Here is a 7,027-nt window from a genome sequence, read left to right as displayed (position 1 = left end):
ATGAATTCCAAATCACAACAAAACTACTGTGATATCCTACAAATGCCTAGAAAGCATTCTTCTTAAATAAAAATTGATTTTTATCACCAGTGTGCATTTTCAGAACTATGCATAAGTAGCAAGAATTTGTGGGAAGGATCAACTTTTTACATCTGATCGACTCTGACCTTGATTACCAGAATTGTACGGTACTTGCCCAAATGGCTAGCAGAACTGAGATCATCGATGTTACATAGCTAATCCCAATTTAACCCTTAGTCTGAAGTCGAATGCATAAAAGTGAATAAAATTCGTTATCTGGCAAAATTTAAAAACTAAAAATCCAGCATTAAGGTTATACATATGGTAACATATCTGCTCCTACCTCAGAGAGTTACTTCGAAACGGGTCTGGTAAAGTCGGTCTGACTCCCCGTTTCGCCCAAAGGCTTCGCTGGTTCAGCTCGCTGCCTCTCTGGGGCGTCCAAGGGGCAGAGCGGCTGACAGCACCCCTTCTTCCCACCCTTCCGCATTTTGGGGAAGGCTGCGTTTGATCGACAGAGCTGGCAGCTAGCTAGTGCTGCGGGCCCGCCGGATGCCGGCTGCCGCCGTGCCGGCACGCGCGTTGCAGCAGAACGCGGCATGGCCTGCGCTGTGTAACTGTCATCACCTGGCAAGTGCGGCCTGACTCCGCTCAGTGGTACTTTGAGACCGTTTTCCCAGCCTGGAGGCAATATGGACAAGCAGGGGTGGTTTTAGCCTGCAACCCTCGTGCCTTCTGCTAAAACCAAGACCTTGCTCACTCTGCTAGTAGTTGAAAAGTCCTGCAGAGAGGCCTAAACTAGCACCTCCCTCAGGAGGAGGACAGTCTTTGGATGAGCGCTCTGACTGCTGAGCAGTAGTGGCAACCCCATGACCCAGAACAAGACCACAAGAGCCCCTCTCTGTTATGCAGCCAACTTTAAAAGGAAGACATGAAAATAAAGGAAAAATTATTATTATTTGAGTTAAATACTGCTCCAAGAGCAAGCCCCTGAAAAAAAACAGTCCCTGGTTCCTGAACTACAGCCTGACTCACGTGGGTGAGTTGCCCCACGCTGCTTGGAACAGAGTGGACCTCAAGAGCGGGAGACAGGAAATCCTAAGTGAGGGGAGAAGATGCTTGGTCAATTCAGGCATCTCTAGAAATAGATGATGGCAAGAGAATGAGGGCGTCACAACTCTGGAAAAAAGTTTTGGTCTTGCTGATCTTTGCATCCACCTCTTACAACACAAAGCTGACAACAGAGACTGGCCACACCAGCACTGGAAGCTGGAAGATCATCTTCTCTATCTGCTTCAGCTCCAGAGCCAACCTGTATCTTACACAAGTACGCGGCACAAAAGGGACCAAGAAATACTGCATGAACCACGTGCAGATCACAAAGAGGTCTTCAGCAGCTAGCAAAAACCATTGAATGGGTTAAAGTAATATATTGGCACTGTTTATGCACTCATCCTAAAATGCACGAGTTCAGCAGCAGTACAGCAGGCATCACAGGAAAGCACGCTACAAGATCAATTTAAGATCAGATAAATATATCCTTTCATTGTTAGCATTTTCTCTGTGCTTTGACAGCCGCTTGGTTAAATGTTAGAACACTGTCCCACAACATCACTACTTAGTGCCAAATGCCTCTGGAGTCCACTTGCAGTTGGTTGGCTTATCTTTATTTAAAATTCTCCTAACTGGAACGGGGAGCACCACTGTGTGTGTACTGTGCATCTCGCAAATACGACATCCAGTGCAGATTTTTCCAGTATTAGGTCTCACAGTCTTCTCTAAGTGGATGGGAAGTGTATCTGTGAAACTTAGTGCTATTGGTCGTTACTGAAGAGAAGGTTCCCTAACTTTGGGCGTAAGTCTTGACTTGACTGTAGACTTTGATCCCTATGAGAATGTTGCTAACACCACCTTCTGCCTGGAAGAGATGCTTCCACAGAAGCGATTGAGAAGGCAAGAAAGCTGAAAACTGGCTTGGGAAGGGATTGCTGAGAACCTGAGAGATCTTGCCCTCTGGGTCTTGAGAGAAGTCTCCTGAACCTCCCTAACAGCAAAAGGCTTTCCAATGTTAGATTCAAAACTGAAGACAACAAAAAGTGCTTTGGAAGTTATTGGCCCTACTGGAAACTGCCAAGAAACACAAGACTAGTGACGAAACTTTGGAAGACACTACCTAGCTAGCTAGTGAATTGCTCACTTCATTGTGGGTTTAGACATTTATCACAAATCTGTGTATACAAATAACGAATAAACACTCTGAGAAGGAACCAATTGATTACAGAGTACCTGAAGCATCAAGTTTTAAGCGCCTACCTTGGGTGTCAACAAGGACCAGTACCTCCAGAATAACTCCCGTTCCTGGCAGGTGATTTAACTACTGCCTATATTGAACTTACAAACCACTTACTGCTTTGTGATTATAACAGGGATCACAGGCTTACTGAAAACATAGGGACGGCTGCCAATTAAGTACTCATGTTGCCACTTCCTTTGCTTTAAATCAATGTCCTTTCCCTCTAGTGAAATCCAAATTAAAGGCCCAGTTCCAGTTTTATCTGATGGAACCGGGCAATATGAAAAAAGCCCGTGCTTCATACCCAAACAACGCAGGCATCTCCAACACCAGGATAGAATTCAGAGTCTCAAACCATGCAAATCGCAAGAAGCAAAATCTAAAAGCCTCTCAGGGAGGCTGGCACACAAATGCTATAGGCAGGCAAGCACCCAAACTGCCAGCCTTTTCTAGACACTATGTTCCCCAAACACAGTCATAGCAGAGAACTCCAACCACATCATTCAGAAGTATCTGAGCATTCTTTGAAAGGACCAAGACCCTCCCTGCCCGCTTTAAGCCTCTAGAAGAGGACGTCACCTTTTATCTAAGTCAGAACATTAGATCATGCTGGGGTTTAACCCCAGCCAGCAACTAAGTCCCAGGCAGCTGCTCGCTCCCCCCCGCAGTGGGATGGGGAAAAGAATTGGAAGAGTAAAAGTGAGAAAACTCGTAGGCTGAGATAAAGACAGTTTAATAGGTCAAGCAAAAGCCACGCACGCAAGCAGAGCAACACCAGGAATTCACTCACCGCTTCCCATGGGCAGGCAGGTGTTCAGCCATCCCCAGGGAAGCAGGAAGACGGGGACTTGGGAAAACACACACCATAACTACAAATGACCGCCCAGTTTTATATACCGAGCACGACGCCGTATGGTATGGAATATCCCTCTGGCCAGCCTGGGTCAGCTGTCCTGGCTATGTCCCCTCCAGCTTCCCGTGCACCCCCAGCCTCCTCGCTGGCCGGCCAGCACAGAAGCTGGACTGTCCTTGACTACTTAGCAACAACCCAAAACATCAGCACATTATCAACATTATTTTCACCCCAATTCCAAAACACAGCCTCACACTGGCTTCTGGAAAAAAAATTAACTCTATCCCAGCTGGAACCAGGACAGATCACTTGCACAGAAAGAGAAAAATAAATATTTTAGGGCTTTCTCAGCTTGAATAGATTCAATTAAAGATTCCTCCACCTGTTAGAAAAATTGCGCTGGGCTGGGGGAAAACATTAGTCAGTGAAGGAATTCTTACTCTTCCTATGGGAGGTTACCACAGCCACACACAGTTTACTGAATAGAACAGTAAAAAAAGAAAAAAAAAAAAAAAACACAAAAAACCCAAGGAAACACAGACTGCCTTGTTTTGGGTAGGCATGTTCTATTCCAACAAACAGCAGAAAAATCTGGGTGGTCTTCTGCTGGACTAAAAGGTTAAATCTGATCATAATGGACTTCGACAAGCACTGGGCTGACATACTGGAGGGGACATGATGCCGGTCAGTGGCGGATTCAAAGGGAGAAAGAAGGGCAGGAGACAGGGCAAGGAGCCGGGGAGCTGTTGCACGGAGAGCGGGACAGGCAGAGATGCGCATGTGAAACAAGCGTTGCATGAAGCTGTTACTTTTTCACACCATAAAGCTCTACTGCGCTTCAAGCGTGCTGTAGAACAGCCGCAGTTTATCTGAAAAAGAGCCTGGTGGTAGAGGGCATGAGCTTTTTCCCAGAGCTGAAGCCTCTGAGAGTGCTGGCTGTTCTACACAGAACACAGCAAGTTAGAAAGGTGTTTGACAAATAAAACATCTCTGAAGAGACAAAGTTTTGGAGGGATGTGAAATTAGGTCAGATATAGCAAATAAACTGAGTGAGGGGAAAAAGGAACAGATAGAAAAAATTGTTTTGCTATTTGTGAAATGAAAGGGGTGACCTCATCGCAGTCCACAACCTCCTCAAGGGGGGTGGTGGAGGCCCTGATCTCCTCTCTCCGGTGACCAGCGATAGGACACAAAGGAATGGAATGAAGCTGTGTCAGGGGAAGTTCAGGTCGGACGTTAGGAAAGGGATCTTCACCAAGAGGGTGGTCACAGTCCCAAGTCTGTTAGAGTTCAAGGAGCGTCTGGATGATGCTGTCAGTCCTACGGTTTAGTTTTAGGTAGTCCTGTGAGGAGCAGGGAGTTGGACTCTGTGATCCTTATGGGTCCCTTCCAATTTGAGATATTCTACGAAACAGGAGCAGGGCAGCCAGGTGACAGCAGCCCAGGGAATCTGAAGACAAACTTCAGAGATATAGGCAATCTTCAGCCCAGAAAAATGAAGTACTTTGTATACTGCAAGCAACCAGCAAGCAACTCGATTTGCTGTTAAGAGACTTAGAAGTTGACATACTACTTTACATTTGACACCCAGTGTCTGATACTCAAGGCAAGTCTGATACTCTTAACACAAGCTTTTAAGCAAATCTCTTAATTTTAGGTTAGAGTCCCTCTTGCTAATGCAAGACATAATCTCCTCGCACGAAATGACCAGAGGCTGGATTCAACATATCTTTCTAACCAATGCAGTAACTGTCTCTTCGGTACAGCCAGAGCCTCAGCCTCTGAATGCCGTTAACTGTCCAGTATCAGGTAGGACTGAACCCAGATCTCAAAGCGTTCAAACTCTCTGAACAACAGAGGGTAAAGAATGCTTCAAATATACTTGCTTGGATTTCATGGACATGTATCAAATTGAAAGAAAAAAGCTTACTAAAAATATGCATCTTTATTCAAATAAGGTTATCTCTGAACTCCAAGTGTCAATTTACATTAGTCAGAAACAAACATATGAAAATGTCAGCTGTTTGAATTTAAAAAAAAACCACAGTAGAGTCTCTGGTGTTACAGTAATCGATGCATTGATAAATGTCAAATTTTCTGCAAACAGGAAATTAGGTAATTTACAAACCATACTGTGAATTTTACTTTTGAAAGATTCAGGTGTGACCAGGTATTTAATACACCCTGACCAGTACAATGAGATACTCTTGTCACTGCCAAATATTTGCTACTTATCATCCACACTTCAAATACAATTATTAGACTTGTTCTCCCCCGTATTGTCAAACTGGATTCCAAGGTGTGTCCTCTTCCTATTCCTGAAATCTTACTTGATAAGAATCAAACACACTTAACAGTGTTGAAAGAAACTTCTAGTAGCCAGCCATAACAGGAGGTTACATTGACTGACAAAGTCCAAATTTGTTGCTCTGACTTCAAGAACCGACAGGACAAAATCTGAGCTGGGCAATTGGGAGCTTTCCTTTGATCCAGTGAGTGACGAGGCAATTATGGAAGTTCCAAGGAGAGACGACTGCGAAATGAAGCATGAAGCAAAGTTATCACTTTTTGGATGTTACACTTCAGACCTTCTGCTCCCTAATACAGAAGTTTTAGTTGCACATGAGAGATATGTCAGCTCTATTAGCAGCATAAACACGCAAGCTGAGCCTCATACTGAGGATACAATTGTAGGTTCAAGTTTTCGCCCAGACACCATCCCCAGTCTCTCTTCTTTCTAACAAAAGACACAGCAGTATGGGCTGCTCCAGCTTTCAAACAAAGTTATGGTTTTATAGTTGAATAAATTCACAGTAACAAAAAATACAGGCTTCCTCCGACTGATACATTAGAGCTGTTCCTCATCATGCCAGATATATGCACCTACTTATTAAAATACAATTGCTAGCCTTTCTGTATAAAGGGTCTTGCAGAGCCTGCTGTGACAGAAGGCGTTCTGTTTAGGTGTTGCACTTACACAGGAACGCTTGCAATTGGAAGGAACACCACTGTACGTTTTCAGAACAATTTAAGAAAATATATTCAGTTTAGTTAGAAGAGTCAGGGTTGTAATAGCTTAGACTCAAGGCACCTGTAAATATTTGCTGGTGTAGAAAGAACTGAATGGATAAATTTCCATGTGTTATTCTGGCTTACCTGAAAAGTTTTTTTCCTTGATTTACCCTATTTATCCAGCAAGATTAGTTTGAAGCAGTACTTTCTCCAATTAGTACATCAAAATCTTCTCAAATTTAGAAATGAATCTATAAAGCTATACCACTTACAGTATACTACATGCTGTAGCTATGTAAATAGGTGTGTAGGTAGTTATCATTTTATTGGTATAGCACATATATATCCACTTTTTGGACACTGTATTTTAAGTAACAAAATATATTGCATAGATTTATCATTTCTCCAAACTAACAGGCACAATACTGAAGTGTTCTTCATTACAGCGAATTTGGCAGCATGTGTTGCATTCCAAGGAAGTAAATAGGAATGCAGTAGTAGTATGCTAGATTCCAGATAATTTTTGTAGATTCAGACGAACAGATTAATAATTAAAAGTGAAATATCCTGATGCATCTGTGTATTTTATAGAATTTAAAAAACAAAACCCCCTATTCTAACTTTACACACAAAACAACTCAAGGACGAAGTTACCACAGATATGTAAACAAGGCAAAATTAATTAATTTCACATTCCTAATTTGGGCTATCTGCTTTGTTTCTTTCCTGAAGCAAATGTTGACCTGCTAAGCAGTATCAAAAACACATGTTCAGGCTTATGCTTTTGATATTACAGCATGAATTGACACACAATACTGGTTCTACAATAGCTGCTGGATTAACAAACA

This window comes from Phaethon aethereus, assembly GCF_964289735.1.
Source record: "Phaethon aethereus genome assembly, chromosome: Z".
Lineage (NCBI taxonomy): Eukaryota > Metazoa > Chordata > Aves > Phaethontiformes > Phaethontidae > Phaethon > Phaethon aethereus.
The sequence above is the reverse complement of the archived record's forward strand: the minus strand, read 5'-3'. Positions refer to the sequence as shown.